Source organism: Hyaena hyaena, unplaced genomic scaffold (genome assembly GCF_003009895.1).
Source record: "Hyaena hyaena isolate Hyena2069 unplaced genomic scaffold, ASM300989v1 scaffold_288, whole genome shotgun sequence".
Taxonomy (NCBI): domain Eukaryota; kingdom Metazoa; phylum Chordata; class Mammalia; order Carnivora; family Hyaenidae; genus Hyaena; species Hyaena hyaena.
Genome location: NW_024080922.1, coordinates 1,630,920 through 1,652,339, shown reverse-complemented (window position 1 = coordinate 1,652,339; position 21,420 = coordinate 1,630,920). Strand labels below are relative to the sequence as shown.

General features: G+C 45.9%; 1 non-coding gene across 1 annotated transcript; it reads left to right on the top strand.

Moving 5' to 3' along the window:
• The first annotated feature begins 16,651 nt into the window (after positions 1-16,651).
• LOC120241835 lies at positions 16,652-16,758 on the top strand. The gene has a single exon (XR_005530964.1). It is a non-coding gene; the product is annotated as a U6 spliceosomal RNA (small nuclear RNA).
• Positions 16,759-21,420: the final 4,662 nt, after the last annotated feature.

Here is a 21,420-nt window from a genome sequence, read left to right as displayed (position 1 = left end):
GAAAATAAAGAACACTCAGAGGCAACACCAAGTAAAGTCAGAAACTAAAGAGTTCTAAGTAAAATTACCTACCAGAGAGCACCAATGCTAGCTCCTACCTTGAGGTCATTGGCCAAACTCAGTAACTTGAGGTCTTGTTATCTAGGTCTTGAGAAGTGCATAAAACAGGAGACAAGGTGGCAAGTCTAACAAGAAGCATCCACAGTTCCCTGTAAAGCTCGCACATCCTTAGGGCAAGGGTGAACTAGACCATGAACTACAAAGAAGGTTACCTATCTCAAACCTTGGCACAGCACAGAAGGGGAAATTTTCCAGTCTAAAAATTGTGGGCTCACAGTTCTAATCTATCCTGGTGGCCCCAAATAACCCAAGCTAAGAATTTAGTGATCCAAAAGAACCTCAACTGAGAATTTTGTTTACAAAGACCTTCTCTAAAATTCCAGTTTTAGGAAAGAGCTGTATGTCTCACTGAATGCATAAGCAGAATGCAGATAAATTGAGGACTATGAAAAGTAAACAGTAGAAGGCAAATTGGGTAAGAAAAATCAGAATTCAAATTAGTACTGAAGTGGAAAAGAATTGGCCATTTTTCCCATTCTGGGAAATGAACTCACAAATTTAGAAAAAGATATAAATTTACAGATTAAATAAGTTCAAAAACCCCAAACAGAATAAACTCAATGAAATATATACCAAAACATATCTTAATCAAACTGCTAAAAACTGAAGACAAAGAAAAAATTCTCTGAAACAGCCAGAGAGGGGCACCTAGATGGCTCAGTTGGTTAAGCATCCGACTTCAGCTCAGGTCATGATTTTGCGGTTTGTGAGTTCAAGCCCCACACCAGGCTCTGTGCTGACAGTTCAGAGCCTGGAGCCTGCTTCAGATTCTGTGTCTCATTCTCTGTCTGCCCCTCCCCCACTTGCGGTCTGTCTCTGTCTTTCAAAAATAAATAAATGTAAAAAAAAAAAAAAAATTAAACAGCCAGAGTAAAATGACACATTGCCAAAAGAGGAAAAACCACTGAAATTTCATGGATTTCTCATCAGAAAGCATGGTAGCCAGAACGAAGTGGCAAAATAGTTTCTGATTCAGAAAAAGAAAGAACTGTCAAACTAGAATTCTATACCCAGCAAAAATATCCTTCAGAAAGGAAGATGAATCAAGTGCATTCCCAGTGGAAGGAAAACAAAGATTCATCAATAGCAGACCCATTCTAAAAGGATTGCTAAAGAAAGCTCTTCAGACGTAAAAGAAATGGTACCTAAGGGAAACGCAGAGCATCCAAAATAAAGGAAGGAATGAGGTGCCTGGCTGGCTTAGTCTAGAGAGCATGCGATCTTGATCTTGGGGTTGTGAATTCAAGCCTAACATTAAATGTAGAGATTACTTAAAAATAAAAAATTAAAAAACACATTTTTTTAAATGAAGGAAGGGTGAAGCGCCTGGGTGGCTCGGTCACTTGAGCATCCGACTCTTGATTTTGACTCAGGTCATGATCTTACAGTTCATGAGATCAAGCCTCATGTCAGTCTTATGCTGACAGCACAGAGTCTGCTTGGGATTCTCTGTCTCTCCCTCTCTCTCTCTCTCTACCCCTCCCCCACTTGGGCACACATGCATGCGCTCTCTCTCTCTCTTAAAAGAAATAAATGAATATGGAAAAAAAATCTTTAAAAAAATGAAGGAAGGGGAACATAAATGGTAAATATCTGGCTAAATATACTAAACTGGTTTTCTCTTCTTTAAAACATGATGATGGCTGAAAGCAAAAATTAAATTTTCTGATGGGCTTTTCAATATATGTAGATGGAACATGTCAGACAAGAATAACGTAAAGAGGGAGGTAAGGGAACTTAGATGGTGAAGGGAAGATATAGTAAAGATAGAAAACTAAATCGACGAAACAGAAAATAAGCAAAAAGAAACAAAGGAATGTTTAAAGTTATTTTTTAATAAGAGAATAATAATTCTCTTAATAAGAGAAGAGAACAGTCAAGAAACACTTCCTAGTAGAATGCTAAAAAACAGAAAAGTCCAAATTTAAAATATTACAAATGAGAAGGGAGAGAGAATCACCAATACTGCAGAGATTAAAAGACTGTGGGAATACTTCTATAACTTTATGCCACTAAGTTTAAAATTTAAATAAAATTGATACATTCCTAGAAAAAATAAAATTATGAAAACCAAAGAAATAAAAATGTGAATAAAATTAGAGCATCAATTAAAAGACTCTAACAAAGAGAACACAAGGCCAAAACAGTTTACAAAAGAGCTCTACTACTAAACTTAAGGAACAAAAGAAACTAAGAAAATTCTTCCAAGAAATAGAAAAAAGAGACAATTCCACAACTCCACAATGATCAGGCTAGTATAATTTTGACACCAACATTTAAACAAAGACAGTATGGGAAATTAAAATTATTAAGCCCATTTAATTAACGAATAAAGATGCAAAAAATCCTAAACAATTAGCAAACCAAATCCAGAACCATATTTTAAAAAAATTAATAACATACCACAACAAAATGAATTGAATTCCAAGAATTCAAAAATAGCTTAATATTTTAAAGCCACTGATATTATTTACTGCATTAAAAGTGGTGGAGATTTCGACTTAGATGATGATCCCAGTGTTGAGGGACCATGCCCCATGTCGGGCTCCATGCTAAGCATGGAGCCTGCTTAAGATTCTTTCTTCTCTCGCTCTGCCCCACTTCCCCCACTCACACACACTCTCTCACTCTCATAAAAAAAGAAAAGGAAACTTAACCAGATAGAAGAAATGTATTCAAACTCCCCAATGTAAAATCAACGGAGGGAAAAGTCAACCTAGAGAATGGGGAGAACAAATATCTGTAAATCATATACCTTATAAGGGATTAATATCCAGAATATATAAAGAACTCCTACAAGTCAACAATTTAAAAACATTTAAAAACCAATTTGAAAAGGAGCTTAGGATTTTAACAGACATTTCTTTTTTATATATATATATTTTTATTTATTTCTAGGAAAGAGAGAGAGAGAGAGAGCGTGAGCAGGGGAGGGTCAGAGAGAGAGGGAGATACAGACTCTGAAATAGGCTCCAGGCTCTGAGCTGGCAGTCAGCACAGAGCCCGACACGGGGCTAGAACCCACTAACCGCGAGATCATGACCTAAGCGAAAGTCGGACGCTTAACCGACTAAGCCACCCAGGCGCCCCTAACAGACATTTCTTTAAAGAAACTGTATAAATGGCCAATAAGCACATGAAAAGATGTGCAACATCACTCCTCATTAGGGAAATGCAAATCAAAACCACAAGGGATACCACCTCACCCCATGAGGATGGCTACTATTAAAAAAAAAAAAAAAAAAACAACAGAAAATAACAAGTGTTGGTAAAGATGTGGAGAAATTGAATCCCTTGTGTACTTTGATGGGAATGTAAAATGGTGAGGCCACTGGAGAAAATAATATAATACTTCCTTTAAAAAGTATAGGTAGAATTACCATATGATCCAGCAATTCCACTTCTGGGTACATACTAAAAAAAAAACTGAAATCATGGTCTCCAGGAAATATTTACATACCCATGTTCATAGCAGCATTGTTCACAATAGCCAAAAGGTGGATACGCCCCAAGTGGCCATCAGCAGATGGATAGATAAACAAACTGTGGTGGATACATACAGTGGAATATAGAGCTCTAAAAAGGAAGGAGATCCAGATACATGCTACAATATGAATGAACCTTGAAAATACTTTGCTAAGTGAAATAAGCCAATCATCAAAAGACCAATGCTGTATCATTCTACTTATATGAGGTACCTTGAGTAGTCAAATTCACATAGAGAAAAAGTCAAATGGGGGTTGCTAGGAGCCAAGGGGAGGGAAGAGTGAGGATTTGTTTTTTAATAGGTATAAAGTTTTAGTGTTGCAAGATGGTAAGAGTTCGGGAGATTGGTTGCAGAACGTCAACTGTACACTTAAGAAAATGGTCAAGGGGCGCCTGGGTGGCTGAGTGGGTTAAGCATTCAGCTTCAGTTCAGGTCATGATCTAGCAGTCCGTGGGTTCGAGCCCCATGTCAGGCTCTGTGCTGACAGCTCAGAGCCTGGAGCCTGCTTCAGATTCTGTGTCTCCCTCTCTCTCTGCCTCTCCTCCACTCATGCTCTGTCTCTCTCTCTCTCAAAAATAAATAACATTAAAAAAAAAAAAAACTACAGACTTTGGGTGAAAATGATATCAATGTAGGTTCATCAATTGTAACAAATATATCACTGTGGTAGGGAACATTGGTAATGGCCGAGTCTATGCATGTGGGGTATAGCACATGTACGGGAATGCTCTGCTCAATTCTGCTGCCCTAAAGAATAAAGTGTATTAATTTTTAAGTGACTTACATATAATTTAGAGAAAAAAAGGTTAGTAAGAAGATACCGTAAAAAAGAAAATGAATGCCAGTAACTTTGTAAATTAATGCATTCCAAGTTTACCAAAAGTAAACAAAAAAAAGAGAAAAGAAAGGAGAAGAGAAAGAGAAGAGAGGGGAGGGAAGGGAAGGGAAGGGAAGGGAAGGGAAGGGAAGGGAAGGGAAGGGAAGGGAAGCTTTAATAGTCTAACAACCACAAATAAAACTGAATTCAGTAGGCAAAATTCTTCTCACAATGGAAACACTAGGTCCAGGCAGTTTTACCAGCAAGTTCTACCAAAGCTTTAACTTGTTCTACCAAACAACCAATACTGTTCCAGAACATAAAGAAGAAACAGTCCCACTTCCTTTTATGAAGCTATTATACTCTTGATTGTAAGACTCAGCAAGAATATTACAAGAAAGAAGAGTTATAGGCTGCATCAGTCAAAGTTCCTGCAGGAAATAAGATAATTTGGGGAGGATTTGTTTACAACTTGCGGATGAAGGGGAATAACAAAGGATTTTATACCTAGGATAGGAACTAGGGAAGGGAGAAGTTACCAGAACCCGAAAGGATAGAGTGAGCCACCTTGGGAGGACCAGTGACCTACCACTAAAGGATACAACCAGCCAGGGGCGACCTCACTCTCTTCCCTCCCTCCAGTTTCCTGCTAAGGCTCCCACCGGCCCAGACCAACTTTGAACCAGATAATTCACTGAAGAAATTCATAACTGTAGGGGGAGACTATATTTGGATGGGCAAATGGGAAACCTCCAGCAAATCACAGTCCCAGCTTAATCACGAATTTATATTTAAATTCCTTTTTTAAAAAGTTAGCAAATTAGGGTCACCTGGGTGGCTCAGTCAGTTAAGTGTCCAACCGTAGACCTTGGCTCAGGTCATGATCTCAAGGTTCATGAGTTCAAGCCCCACATAGGGCTCCATGCTGCAGTGTGAAGCCTGCATGGGATTTTCTCTCTCTCTCTGCCCCTCCCCAGCTTTCCCTTTCTCTCTTCCTCTCAAAGTAAATAAATAAACATTTAAAAATTTGCAGATTTTTAAATGTTTTTTTTTATTTTTGAGAAAGAGACAGAGCATGAATGGGAGAGGAACAGAGAGAGACACACACACAGAATCGGAAGCAGGCTCCAGGCTCTGAGCTGTCAGCACAGAGCCCTACTGATGAGGGCTTGAACTCACAAACCGTGAGATCATGATCTAAGCCAAAGTTGGATGCTCAACTGACTGAGTCACCCAGTCGCCACCCTTAAAAATTAGCAAATTAAATCAGTTTATGGGGGTGCCTGGGTAGCTCAGTCAGTTAAGCATCCAGCTCTTGGTGTTGGCTCAGGTCATGATATCAGGGTTTGTGGGTTTGAATCCCATATTGGGAGCACAGAGCCTGCTTGGGATTCTTTTTCTCCCTCTCTCTTTGCCCCTCCCTAACTTGCACTACCTCTGTCTCTCAAAAAATAAGGAAATAGATTTTTTAAAAAATCTAACAATGTATGAAAATGCCAACTTAAAATGACCAAGATGGATTTCGATTAAAAATGCAAGTTTGATTTAACTTTAGAAAACAAATTAACATTCCTGACTCAGTTTCGGCTCAGATCACGATCTTCAGGTTTGTGGGATTGAGTGTCCGGCTCTGCACTGACAGCAAGGAGCCTGCTTGGGATTCTCTCTCTCCCTCTCTCTCTGCCCCTCCCCTGCTCACTGTGTGTACATGCACATTCTCTCTCCTTCTCTCAAAATAAATAAACGCTTTTTTAAAAATCAGTTGCCTTTTTGTACACCAACAACAAAAAACAAAATGTAGGTTTTAAAAACACGTAAAGCACAGAAAAATAAAATGCTCAGAAGTACAAAATCGCAAAAGGTGTACAAGCCTTTATAGAAGAAAATAATAAGCCTTTCTTGAAAGATCTTCAAGAACAAGCAAACGAAGAGAGAGCCCATGTTCTTGGACTGGAAGACAAAACTGCAAAGCTCTCGATTTTCCCTGAGTGAGGGGCACAGAGACTGAGCAGGGGTCCAGTGACTGCAAAGCCTGATTCCCCAGGTCACGAAATTGTGGGGTGAGGGGCTTCAGCGGGGAACCTCTGAAAAACCCAGGAAAAGGGACCATGAACTGAGAGTCCACTTTCACCTTTTTTTAAGGTGCCAACTTTTAGGTGATTTTTAAGGTACTTTTTGTTTTAGGTGCCAGATGCTTTTCTAACACGGCCTTTTGTTTTCCCTTGTTCTCTGAGTCTCGTTCTATGTTTAGCCTTTTGCGTGTGTATCCTGTCTTGAGTTTGCAATTGTGCAGAGCGAGTCCAAGACTGCTCTAAAATCGGGGGTGGTGAGGGGCTCAAGGGAAGAGGTAAAGGAAGAAAATCGTCCAGACACCAGGTGTCTGCAGTTGCTAGGAAAGCAGTAACAGAGAATCACACACTGGGAGACTGATAACAACAGTCTCACGGTTCTGGTTCTTTCTCAGGTTCTGGACGCTGGAAGTCTGAGATCGAGGGGTCACAACTCACTTTATTCCTGATTCTCGGGGGCCCTAATGCTGTTGGCTTGCAGGGGATCTGCTCTGAGTAAGTACATCCCTCTCATTCTGCTAACCCTGGCGGGAAACTGAGGAAGATCTGGGGACAGACAGCCTCACAGCCAGGTTTCCTCCAGTGTGATCAGCTTGAAAGCTGGTATCTCAGCCTGCCAGGGCAAAGGATGAAAGCACCGCAGGTCAGGCGGCTGAACCCACGGAAACTTATTCTCTCACAGCTCTGGAGGCCGGAAGTCTGAGATCAAGATGCTGGTTAGGGTTAGCTCTTTCAGAAGCCCATCTCTCCTTAACTTGTAGATGACCGTCTTCCCCACTGCCGCCCCATGTCCTCACATCATCGTCTTTCTGCATGTTTCTATGTCCTGATTGCCTCTTCTTTTTTTTTTTTTAATGTTTATTTATTTTTGAGAGAGAGAGAGAGAGTGAGCAGGGAAGGGCAGAGAGAGAGGGAGCCACAGAATCCTAAGCAGTCTCCAGGCTCTGAGCTGTCCGCACAGAGCCTTATGCAGGACTCAAACTCACAAACTGTGAGATCATGACCTGAACTGAAGTCGGACGCTTAACCGATTGAGCCCCCCAGCTGCCCCCTGATTGCCTCTTCTTATAAGGACCCCAGCCAGGGTGGACTAGGGCCCATCTAACAACCTCATTTTAACTTCATTACCTCTTCAAAGATTCTGTCTTCAAAAACAGCCACATTCTGAGGAACTGGGGGTTAGAGCCTCAGCATAGGAATTTGAGGGCACAGCTGAGCCCCTAACAGAGGGTACTGGGGACTTTACATGCATGATTCCAAGTAACCTTCCCCCCCAACAACACTGAGGCAAACAGTACTATCCCCATATATTTACAATGAAATCGAGTCCCTGAAGATTCAGTAACCAAGGACTCGTGACTAGCAAATGGCAGAGATATGAGTCAAACCAGGCCTGTCTGCCCCGGAGCCTGAGCTCTCCCCCCAACCGCCCTGCGGGGACCAGGAGGCTACAAGCGTGAGGGGTAGGGAGCAAAGAGAAGAAGGTGGCATATCGTACCCTGGCACTAGAACTTGTGTTCTCGGGGCACCTGGGTGGCTTAGTCGGTTGAGCGTCCGACTTTCGCTTAGGTCATGATCTCGAGGTTCGTGGGTTCGGGCCCCGCGTCGGGCTCTGTGCTGACTGCCAGCTCAGAGCCTGGAGCCTGTTTCGGTCTGTGACTCCCTCTCTCTCTGACCCTCCCCTGCTCGCGCTGTCTCTCTCTCTCTCTCCTAGAAATAAATAAAAACATTAAAAAAAAAAAAACAAAAACTTGTGTTCTCACTACCCTGCCCAATGTCCTATGGTGGCTCCTTGTCCCCCAGGTCAGCCCTTGTGTTCATGTTTAACTCAACTGCGACCATTGGCAGGAACTGGAGAGATTCCTTCTTCCCAGGAAGGAAAAGTTGTGTCTACAGGGGCAAAGAAGAACGCTCAGCCAGACTCATGGAGGGTCCTTTCCCTGATGTAGGGCTGCTATGGGACACAGCTTGGAGGATCGGGTGAGATGATCAGAGGGAAGAAAACAAGCCAGTGGAATTCCGCCATGAGGAACAACGGCGCTGAGAGTAGGAAAGGATAGTCACACCCATTACCTCCCATGGAGTTCCAACCCAGTCCAGTCCAGGATGGCTGAGCTCAGATCAAGGGTTCCCAAGAGTTAGGAGCTGAATTGTGTCCCCCCTCCCCAGATTCATGCGTTCAGTCCCAATCCCCAGTACCTCAGAATGTGACTATATCTGGAGATAGAGTCTTTATTTTTTTAATGCTTATATATTTTTGAGAGAGAAAGACAGAGTGTGAGCAGGGGAAGGGCAGAGAGAGGGAGAGGGAATCCCAAGCAGACTCTGAGCTGTCAGCACAGAGCAGGGCTCAAACCCACAGACCGTGAGATCATGACCTGAGCCGAAATCAAGAGTCAGAACCAGCCAGGTGCCCCAGGAGACAGGATCTTTAAAGAAGTGAGTGAGGTAAAACAAGGCCTTGTGGGTGAACCCTAATCCAATGGGAGTGGGGCCCTTATTTTTTTTATTATTTAAAAAAAAATTTTAAGTGTTTTTTTTACTTATTTCTGAGAGAGAGAGAGAGACAGCATGAGCAGGGGAGGGTCAGAGAGAGAGGGAGACACAGAATCCGAAACAGGCTCCAGGCTCTGAGCTGGCTGTCAGCACAGAGCCCGACGCGGGTCTCACGAACTGTGAGACCATGACCTGGCTGAAGTCGGACGCTTTACCGACTGAGCCCTCCAGGTGCCCCAGAGCAGGGCCCTTATGAGAAGAGGAGGTCAGGACCCGGATGCACAGAGGCGCGACCACAGGAAGACACACAGAGAAGTCGGCCATCTGCAAGGCGAAGAGAGAGGCCCCAGGAGGAGCTGAGTCTACCAACACCTTGACCCTGGAATTCCAGCCTCCAGAACCACGAGAAAATTAACTCCTGTGGCTGGAGCTGCCCCGTCTGTGGTGCTCCATGGCTGTCCTGGCAAAGGAAGGCACCAGGTAACAGATTTCAGGCTCATCACACTAGAGGAAACCTGGCCGCAAGCCTGTCCCCAAAGCTCCCCCAGTTTCCCCCGCAATTATATGGAGAAAAGAGATGTGCCCACTCAGAACAGACCCCTGAGCCACTGCGACCAACAACATTTTGGCCTCTGAGAAGTCAGGAGTAAGGTGAGTTGCGAGAGGTCATGAGAAGACTAGAATTTTCTATCAAGTCGTTGATGAGGGGGTTGTGGTGGTAAAAGGAGAAAGGGATGTTTCAGTAAAGAAAACAACCACAGGGTGCCTGGCTGGCTCAGTCGGTAGAGCATGTGACTCTTGATCCCCGTGCTGTGGGTTCGAGTCCCATGTTGGGTGTAGGGATTACTTTTAAATAAAACAAAATCTTTTTTAAAAAAATCAAGGCATGCTGACAGATCTCTGAGCAATCTTGGCCTTTGAGATTGAATAATAAAAATTGAACATTCTGAACAATAAAAATTGAACATTTTGAACAATAGTTTCACTGATATTTGTCAGTTTCTTCTTCTATACACTGCAGTTTTCACAGGTAACTCTGTGAACAAATGGGTTTCGTGTTAACCAGCATACCCGAGTCTCTAGGAATTTAGCCCAGGTCTGATTTTTCATTCCCTAGTCTAGCAGCCATGAGACAGGCCACTTGTCTTCCTGCTAAGGTGGAAGAAGGAGATAAAAGGATTTATTACCTGAACATTCCGGAACCTTCCAAACAGATCTGTTCCATTTTTTTCCCCCTAAAAGCTGGACCCACATTCTGAGAGCTGAGGAGTACATTTTCCTTCCAGACCAGCTTGTCCATCTCGCCTTAGTTCTCACGGTAAACCCTTATCAAAGGACAATCTGCTAACCCACCAAATAGGAAATTTCTAGATTAGCGCACTAGCTGCTGCAAGTTGGAAACCCAAAGACTGAAGTGGGTCTGTGTTGTTTGTCACTTAGAGCCCCATTGTCATGCTGCAGGCATCTGCTTCTCCGAGCCTCCCACTGGCAGACCTTAGACCGGAGAAGGGCCAGGACGTGGTCAGCACTTTGGGGAGGGGTACAGATTAGAATCACTGGCAGCACGGTGCACCGCGATGTGAACCACAGAGGGAGCCCCACACCCACCACGGATGGAGGCATCTGAGGCCAGGGTGCCACGTGTGGTCTAGACTCTGGCCCCTGGGGCCCTTCCACGGGCAACCCATGCATGAATGACCTTGAAGGGCACAGTCTGGGGCAGCATCAGCCACTAATAATTCCATCCCAAGGGTAAGGGAATGTTGAAAAGGGACTCCTGGGTGCCACGCTGCTTCGGCTGTGAAATTCCCAAGCAACAAGAGGTGTTCACAGGAAATGGTCAAGGTCCACAGTCTTGAATCCTCCCACTGCCAAAAAAGTATAACAAAATCAGCTTGCTGAGGGACAGGACTTTTAAGAAAAGATCTTCTGAGAGAAGTATCTTTGAAGAAAGCTGTGCTCCTTGAAGATCAGGCGGGGGCTGACCCACTCACCCCAAATATGTGGGGGGTTTCCAGGAAGCTACAGAGAGAGCATACCACGTGACTCCTTCTAGCTGAGTGCAGAAAAGGCTGGAGCCCTTTCCAGGCCAGGAAATGCAGCGGAAGAAGGTCAGAATGCAGGGCGGGGGGGGGCCCACAGATGTCAGGCCTTGTTCCTGGAATCCATAAATGTGATCTTATTTGGACAAAGAGCCTTTGCAGATATGATTAAATTAGGGCTCTTGAGATGGAGAAATGACCTTAGATCAGCCAGATGAGCCATAAATTCAAGTACATGTATCTTCACAGGAAGGAGGCAGAGGGAGCTTGAAGCACACACGGAGAGAGGGCAGTGACCAGAGAGGCAGAGACAGGACCGATGGGGCTCGCCAGCCGAGGAATGCCAGCAGGCCCCAGAAGCCGGAAGAGACACAGAGCGAGTTGTCCCCGTGAGCCTCCAGGGGGAGCTCAGCCTTCCTGGCACTCGAGTTCAGCCCCCGTAAAACTGATCCCAGACGTCTGTCCTCAGGACTGGGGGAGAGTCCGTTTCTTTTCTTTTAAGCCATCCAGGTTGCAGTGACGTGTTTTGGCAACCACAGGGAGCCAACGTGCAGGTGACTCCCGCTTTGGTGGAGGGACCAGGAGCGAGCTCCTGGGCTGGGGTCACCCTCCATTCCAGAGATCGTCAGGGCACAGTGAGAGCTAGAAGTGGGCCACACGGGGAGGGAGCCAGCATGGCGGCGGCGCGGGGCCTCACCAGCGGGGCCGTCTACAGAGCCAGAGACCCCAGCAGCCAGGAGCTGGTGGTAAACCCCAGGGATGGAGGAGAAAGTCGAGAGTGACCACCCAGAAGAGGGAGACCTCCACCTGGCTGAGGAGGCCAGGCCCTTAGAAGGGCCTCAACAGAAGAAAAGCCAGCTCAGAGCCTGCACCAGCCCCCCACCACTCCACCACTCAAGAGCTGTCTTCTCTTTCCCACTCCTCCCCCCACCCATATAGTCCACCTTGAGTGGGTGGGGGGTGGGGGTGGGGGGGATAATATGAGTGGGGGGCACGAGTCCAGCAGCGAAGCCCCCTTTCCCACGAAGCCTTCCAGCCCGAAACAAGCAAAGCTGGAGCAGAGAGAATGAGATGTCAAAGTTTACAGTTTTGACTAATATCTTGGCCTGGACAGTCGAATTCCAAATCAAGACTGTTTTCCATTTCAAGCGACCTTAGGACAGACTATTTCCTAAGAGGAGCAGAGAAGTCAGCGCCTGCCAGCGTTTTCATCCAGGGCCAGGGAACATTCGTCCCGCTGAATGTATTTTAAAGGGGAAGCAGAAAGCGAAAAAGCAAAATTGCGTTCCAGCGACCCCGCAGGCCCTGTTTGTTCAGCAGCCGAGTTAGCGGCAGAGGCTGGCGAAAACATCTCTGTGGAACTGAGAATAGCTGAGTTCCCGTGAAAGGAAAAAATGCAAATTTGTTTTCGGTATCACTTTCAAGCTTCCTGAGCGGAGCCCTTGGCCTGGACTGACTCTCATTGACGTCAGCCCACGTTCGCCATATCGGAGCAGCTGTTGGCTCGTTCCCTCACCCTCGGCCCCTGGTGCAGAAAACACGCTGGTTTTGTTTCATGGGAGATTAAAAACATTTGCTGCTGCGGCCATAATTCATGACCTCTGTTATCACCGGGACCAGGAACACTGCACCAGAAACCCCCAGCGCCCCCACCCCGCCCCTCAAAAGCAGGGTGGGGAAGCCACGGAGAGATGCCAGAGACAGGGTTATGCATCAGCTGGGACCCGGCCCAGACCCCCGGTCATTGCGTCCCTTCCCTTTGCCCCGAACACGAGGCAATGGATCTACAGCACACCTTCGGGGCTCTTATAAACCACTCAAAACATGGCCGTGTGCCTGAAGCCATGTGTTCTCCAACATCCTGTGAGGGAGTTGGCCCACAGGTCACACTGCCCAGGCCTCCGGTCTCACAGCAAAGTGGCAGCACACCGAGATGAGAAAACGAGATAAGAAGCTCTCTGGCTCCTCCCAGGGTTGAACCTGGTGCTGAGAGTAGCAATGCTGGCCCTCAGGCGGCCCTCCCTGGACCCGCGGCCAAACCCTGACGCTACCTGGGACCTTCTGGTTCCTTCCGGCATCCCGGAGGAGATTCCGGCAGGCAAAGCCCAGCTGAGATGCCTCCTTCAGCACACAGTCAGTTCTCTGCCAGAACTCCGACCACTTGTCAAGCTGGTGGATAATTCCATCCCCTTCCACAGGGCTGCTCAGACACATCCCTTAGGTAGCTGCTGTTCGGAACCTCCATTAAATGCAAGGCAACAGAAGCCAGTGGATTCTTTACGCCGTTCATTTGCTTAGTCCCGGGAAAGAATGATCTTCCCTGACTTGGCCCGTGATTTGGAAGCGAGGGGGGCGGAAACAGGAACCGGGGAGGGCCACGTGCACCGTCCCCCACCCCTCCGTGGTCTTCAGGTCCCCTCAGTAGGGACCTGGGAGTAGCGGCTGTGCCTCGAAGGCAACCCCCGCGCCACCGCTCCCCTGAATTCAGAGCCTGCCGAGGGCAGGCCAAGGCACCCGGGGACCCGCATTTGAATGCTCTTTGCTGTCAGTTGTCCTGGACATCGTGATAGGTGTCCACACCAAGCTCCAGCTAACGCTGCAAATCTCCTGCTGCCACCTTCCGTCTCCCCTCTCCCAGGGGGGCCTTCCCTGGACCTCCCACCCAACGCTGGCTGGGGTCCCTCTGCTGAGATCCCTGACCAGAGCACGCTGTAACGGGCCCGGAGCCGTGAGAGGGTGGGGACAGTGCCCTGTCTACACCCCGGCTCCCATGGCCTAAGAGGCAACGTGAAGTGTGCCGACCACAGTCAGGATGTTATTGTTGCTGCTGCTGCTGCTGCTGCTGCTGCTGTTATTATTTATCAGTGAGTAATGATAGTTCAACACATTTCCCTTTCTGGAGTCTGAGTAAGCCCGTAAGGGTGTGTGGATTCACATCACTGGCTGTCTGCTCAGAACTGGGGGATTTTTCTGCTGGAAGGCAGACTGGGGTGGAGGGAGAAAGGAGTCATTTTGCCTTTGCTACTTTTAACCAATCTTTTGTTCCCAGCTGTGAACTTTTACTTCACTAGGGATGAAACAAGAACCTTTTCAAACGCTAATAAAGAAATGCATACCAAGTGACCAAAGTAAAATCTGAGCTCAGAGCCAGAATGGGACTGGCTTGTGGATTGCACACAGTCCACACAGAGGCAGGGGGGTGGGGACACCAACAGAAGGGAACTGGGGGAGATCTTATCTCCCCGAATGGCTCAATGCTGTTGAAATAATATGGACAAAACAGTAAGATGAGGTTCAGCGTTGGCACGGTAAAGACACCATCATTCTCCCAACAAATAGTTACTGAGTCACCGCCAGGTGCCAGGTTACAGTTGTACATGGATGTGCTCGCTGCCCCCCCAGGACCTCCCAGCCTCCAGGAGACAGACACTGTCCCACCAGGCTGAGCAAATGCTATAAAGCCAGGTCTTCGGGAGAGACCATGAGAGCCGAAAACGGATACTGCGTATGGCGTGGTGGAAACAGCTGAACTCGAACATCAGACAGACCTGGGCCAAATCCCGGGTCCAAACCTTACTAGCTCTGGGACTTTATCCAAGTTCCTTAACCTCTCTCAACCTGTGTGCGCCCCTGGAAAATGAGACTGTCGGTGCTTGCCTCGTAGGGTTGTCATAACAAGATTAAATAGAACGTACAGCAGAGTGGCCGGCCTCGTCCACGGCTCAAAGAAAATACTAATATGGTTGCCTCTCATCCTTATTAACTGTCTGACAAAGAGCCGGTTCCCCAAAGGAGGTAAGATCCATGATGCATCCTGAAGGGATTTCTTCATAAAGAAAGAGGTCAGGGATTTGGTGAAAAGGAAGCATCGTTTACAAAGATACAGACGCATCAAGTTGCACAGCGTGCTTGGAAAACAGCAAGGAGTTCAAAGTTGCTGGCCTGAGGGGTGCACGGGAGGGAGATGCCAGACAAGTGGGTTTGATCCCTGCTAGGAAATCTGGAGTTTATCCCGTGCGCAACTGGTCAAATGATGATGGGTTTTGGAATCAAAGAACTGACTTCTATCCCACCACACTTTGGGGCAAGCACGGGTTCCTCTTCAGTTAAATGAGGACAGTAACATCAACTCTTGAGGGCTGCTGAATGGTTGACATCCAGGTCCAGAAAACTTTTTCTGTAAAGAGCCAGACAGTAAATATTTTAGGATTGGCGGACCATACAGTTTCTGCTGCAATGACTCAAACCTGCCATTGTCGCATGAATGCAGCCCTTCACAATCCATACAGCAGCGACTATGATAGTGTTCCAATAAAACTTTATTTATAAAAACAGGCAGCGAGCAACATCTAGCTGCAGGCAGTAGAAAACAAAACTAAAATCCCTAGCACAGCACCTCGGAGTTCCTGCTTCCTACCCCCGCTCTCCTTTCCACATGCCAACGGGGGCGTTTTTTCTAGGTCCTTATATCATGGTCAGCGGTTTCAAGACGTTGCAAAATGACTTGCAGATTATAGTGAATCTCCCCTGATCTCAGCTCTAGAGACCGTGATGCATAAAGATATTTGTTCAACACAGTGAGGACGGCTTTCCCAGGAGCACTGAGTAGTCAATCAGGCAGTCAGTCGGAGAGCACTCATCCTTCGTGTGGCGCTTTGCCCTGCAGTGGAGATACGAGGGGCACCGAGGCCAGGTCCTCACGAATAGCACGCGGTCTCATAAGACATTCCTACATCCTGGTTGCCTGAGTTCTAGTCACGATTTTATACGGTTTTAGTTGAGTGCAATTTCTCGAAAGTCACATTTTCCACTTCTTAATCTGTGCAATGAAGAAATTCAACTAAATGGCAGTGTGATTCTGTGTGTGCAACAGAGAGATTCTGGGAGTTGGGGAGGGCTTCCTGGAGCCATCTTGAGGGAAGCCATGCCCACGGACTGGCCTTCTGGGGTCAAGCTGGTATTCCTTGGGAGAAGGGACAACATAAAACCTGGCAGGAGGGGACAATCAGCAACCAATGCATGCACATCAGTGCATCAAGGGAGGAGGGCAGGAGGGAGATGCAATAAAATGGAAGAAATGGGTGGGGCCAGCCCAGTGAAGTCTCTTTGTATTTTTGCTGTATCAGAAGAAGTAGACTTTCTAGTGCATAGGGTAGATAAGGAATCAAAACCTCAATGCCTTCAGGGGCTGGAGAAGTAGAAGTGAATCAAGTGGGTAGGATGTAAGCACAGGGAGCCGTGGGGATGGGGATGGGGCAAACTGGCGAGGGCATGCCCTGTCTTAGAGGGGTGTAGTGCTTGGCTGCTGCTGACTGCTTCCCTGTGGCCTTAAGGGCTCAGCATGGCAGATCTGGTTTTTAAAAGAATGTCAGAGGGGCGCCTGGGTGGCTTAGTCGGTTAAGCGTCCGACTTTCGCTTAGGTCATGATCTCCAGTTCGTGGGTTCGAGCCCCGCGTCGGGCTCTGTGCTGACTGCCGGCTCGGAGCCTGGAGCCTGTTTCAGTCTGTGACGCCCTCTCTCTCTGACCCTCCCCTGCTCATGCTCTCTCTCTTTCCTAGAAATAAATAAAACATTAAAAAAAATTTTAAAAAAAATAAAAAAAAAGAATGTCAGAAATTTAGTACTCACTTCGGCAGCCCATACACTAAAATGGGAACAACGGAGAGAAGATTCGCATGGCCCCCATGCAGCGATGACCTGCAAATTCATGAAGTGTTCCAGATTTTTAAAGACCCCCCAAATAGCCAAAGTGATTTTGAAGAAGCAAAGCAAAGCTGGAGGCATCACAACTCCAGACTTCAAGCTATATTACAGAGCTGCTGTAATCAAAACAGTACAGCGCTGACACAAGACACGTGGATCCATGGTACAGAATAGAAGACCCAGAAATAAACCCACAGTTATATGGCCAATTAATCTCTGACAAAACAGGAAAGAATATCCAATAGGAAAAAGAAAGTCTCTTCAACAGATGGCGTTGGGGGAAACTGGACAGCTACGTGCAAAAGAATGAAGCTGGACCACTTGCTGACATCATACACAAAAATAAAAGCAGTAATGTCTCTGACATCAGCCGGAGCAACATTTTTCTAGGCATGTCTCCTGAGGCAAGGGAAATAAAAGCACAATTAAGCCATCGGGACTACATCAAAATAAAAGGCTTCTGCACAGCAAAGGAAACAATCACCAAAACTAAAAGGCAACCTGCTGAATGAGAGAAGAGATTTGCAAACGACGTAGATGTGGCATATATATAGAACAGAGTATTATTCAGCCATAAAAAGGAATGAAATCTTGCCATTTGCAACAACGTGGGTGGATCTAGAGAATATCATGCTGAGTGAAATAAGTCAGAGAAACACAAATACCATATGATTTCACTCATATGTGGGATTTAAGAAACAAAACCAATGCATAAAGGAAAAAAGAGAAAGAAATCAAGAAACAGACTCTTAACTACAGAGAAGAAACTGATGGTTACCAGAGGAGAGGGGGTGGGTGGATGGGGGAAATAGGTTATGGGGATTGAGGAGGGCACTTGTGAGCACAGGGTGAGGTGTGGAATTGTTGAATCACTATATTGCACACCTGAAACTAATATAACACTATGTTAACTACCCTGGAATCAAAATTAAAAAAGGATGTCAGACATTTACATTTGTATATAGAAGCTCCTGGTATTCAAAAATTGACCGATTTTTTAAGAAAATCAACATCATGTCACCTAAACAAAACATAGGTGGTTAGATTCTGCCCTACTTGCCAATGAGTGTAGATGGTGACTGATTTCAAAGAGAGCTGTAGAGAGCCCGCAGAGTTCATGAACAAAGCTAAATCCAGTCCCAGCCTCTACAAACAGAGCGTCCTTCAGCATTAGACCAAACTGCAAGCCTCACCTGGAACTAGAGTTAAATTTGAATTTTAAATAAACAAGGGAATACTTTTTTTTTTAGCATAAGTATATCCTAAACACTGTGTGGGACACACTTATGCAAAAAAGAAAATATTCATGGTTTATCTGAAACTCAATTCAAATTTAACTGGGCATCTTGCATTTTTGTCTGGTAAGCCTGGCCACTCTCCCTGGAGTCCTACACCAGGCTCCAGTGGGGTCACAGTCTCCTGGCTCGTCCCAGGGGCGGGTTCTACTCTCAAGGACATAGGGACACAGTCCACAATGCAGATTTCAAAGGAAAAAGGAAGCAAGGCAAATGTTTGAGCACCTGAACACTGCGGTCACGTATGAGGTGATCTATACATACTACCTTTGATGTCAAAGGATGGATATTCTAGAGCCATCTTGGCCCCTCTGAGCCTTGGTTTCCTCGTCTCTTACACGGAGAAGGGAATTCCTATCTCACAGGGTTATCACATGGATTCAATGAAAGAAACGTGAAAGTGTATCACACAGCGTGTGACACCAGGCAGACGCACAACAAACGTCTGCTGTGTGTTAAATGAAATTCCTCAACCCCAGAATGATTGCATCTCCACATCTCCTGTCACCAAACCCATCTACTGAGGGTCCCAAGAAGCTGGGGCAGGGGTAGCATGTGAATCCACCATCATGGGCACTGCTCTGGGGACTGGGAGACAGCCAGGGCACAGAGCTCCTGGGGAACCGTCAGGATCACAGTTCAGGGGAAGAACGAGGACCCTGGCTTTCTACACTTTTGGGGCTGGATGCCGAGTGTGCAGGATGCTTTTTTTTTTTAATTATTGAAATACATTTGACATACAATATTGTGTATGTTTAAGGTGTACAACACGTTGATTTGATATTCTTGCATATTGTAATACGATTGCCATTGTATTTAGCACCTCTATCATGTCACATAATTATCTTTTCTTTTTTGTCATAAGAACAATTAAGATCTAATCTCTTAGCAAGTCTGATAAATACAATATTGTTGCCTATACTCACTGTACTGTCTAGTAGATACCCAGGACTTATTTATCTGCTAACAGTAACCTCTCTCCTATTCCCCCGCCTCAACCCAACCCCTGGCGACCAACCTTTTACTCTGTTTGCATGAGTTTGGCATTTTTACATTTACATTTACATGTATAAGTGATATCATACAGCATGTGTCTTTCTCTGACTTCCCTCACTTCATATAACGTCCTCAAGGTCCACCCAGGTTGTCTCAAATGGTAGTAGGATTTCCTCCTCTCTTGTGGATGAATAATATTCGTGTGTGTGTGTGTGTGTGTGTGTCTGTGTGTGTGTTCTTTATCCATTCCATCTGTTGGCAGGCACATAGCTTGTTTCCATATCTTGACTATTGTTAACAATATTACGATAAACATGGCGAGTATGTATACCTGTTCGATATGCTGTTTGTATTTCTTTTGGGTATATACCCAGAGATGGAATTGTTGAATCATACTATATTTTGTTTTGTTTTGTTTTCTGAAGAACTCCCACAGTGAGCTGCACCAATTTACATTCCCACCAACAGTGCGCAAGGGTTCTCTTTTCTCCACATCCTCACCAATACTTCTCATCTCTTGTCTTCTTGACGCTAGCCCTTCTAATAGGTGTGAGGTGGCATCTCATCGTGGTTTTAATTTGCTTCCCTGATGAGGAGCGATGTTGAGCATCTTTTCATGTACCTGTCGACCATTTGGATGTCTTCTTTGGGAAAACATCTCTTTAGTTCCTCTATTTTTTAAAATCAGAACATTTAGGGGATTTTGTTCTTGTTGTCACTGAGCTGTGAATTCTTTATAAATTTTGGATATATCAGATACATGGTTTGCAAATACCTTCTGCCTTTCTACACATTGTCTTTCCATGTTGTCAATTGTTTTTTTGTTTTTGTTTTTGTTGTTTTTCTTGCTGTGCAGAAGCTTTTTTAAGTTTGAGGCAGTCTGACTTGCTGATTTTTGTTTTGTTTTGTTTTCTTTTGGCATTCATGCACATCCAAAAAATTATTGGCATTGGCAAGACTGATGTCAAGGAGTTTCTGCCCTATGTTCTCCCAGGAATTTTACAGTTTTGGGTCTTCTGATCCATTTTGAGGCAATTTCTGTGAGTGGCAGTCCAATTTCATTTTCCTGCATGTTTTTTATCCAGTTTTCCCAACACCATCTGTTGAAGACTAGCCTTTCCCCATTGGGTGTGCTTAGCTCCCTCATCAAATATTAGTGGACCACATACGTGAGAGTTTACTTCTGAGCTCAGAATCCTTCTTTTTAATTCGTGCTTTGCCGCCGTTCTTCGAGCAGCATGGCATTCGCTGCAGGTAGCGTGAAGATGGTTTCTCAGGCACTCGGAGTATTCTTCGGGGGGCTCAGAGAAACCCGGGAGTGGCTCTGACCACCCGCCCAGCTCTTGAAAGCCACACTTGAACACAGAACAGCTGGGAAGGCCTTTGAGCACTGCAGGGCCAGAAACAGAACTTGAAACCCAAAGCTCTTCATTTTATCTGAGGCCTTCCCCAGAGTGCCTGGAGGGTGACAAAGAATGTCTGTGCGTGTGACACAGAGGCGCTGCCACCACATGCTTATACCCCGCACACGCACGCACACAGACTTAACCATCTCTGAGAGATTTCATTGTAATCTGCTTCTGGACTAAAATTATAGTATTAGTTTGGCAGGGCTGTGGCTTAGTCCATTTGGACCATTATAACAAAAGTACCACAGACTAGGAGGCTTACCAGCCACAAACTTCCCACAGTTCTGGAAGCTGGGAACTCCAAGATCAAGGCCCCCGTAGACTCGGTGTCTGGTGAGAGCCTGCCTCCCAGTTCACAGATGATGACTTCTTGCTAGGTCTTCACGTGGTAAAAGGAGCGAGAGAGCTCTGTGGGGCCTCTTCTATAAGGCACTAAACTTATCCATGAGGCTCCACTCTCTTAACTGGATCACCTCCCTAAAGCCCCACTTCTTACCACCAGCCCATGGAGGGTTAGGTTTTTAACATGACTTTCAGGGGCGGAGGGCCAGGGATACAAACATGCGCGCAATTCACAGCCCCAGCTGACCTCTAAGACTTCAAATTCCAGTAAAGGGAAAGACAGTCTTTTCATGTCACAGTTAAACATAAGGCTTAAATACTTTAATGCTCTTTGCCTGTGGAACTCAGCTTCATGGCAGCTCTAAGGATAATTATATTTGGTATCTGTCTTTGTGTTTTGGGGCACCTTGATATAGTCAAGCTCACCACACTCATACCAGGAGGACCCCCCACTCACTCACACACAACCCCACCAGGCTCCTTGTCCAAAGAAAGGAAATGCCAGAACTCTGAAAACTAGGGTCTAGGCTAGATTTCTAGAAGCCTGACTTGGGGGAGGGGAGGGGTGTCTCTGAGCCCCTCAGGATCAGCCTTACTGACCCCTGCCAAGCATACCCTCCAGGAAGGGGAAGGGCGCAGGTACT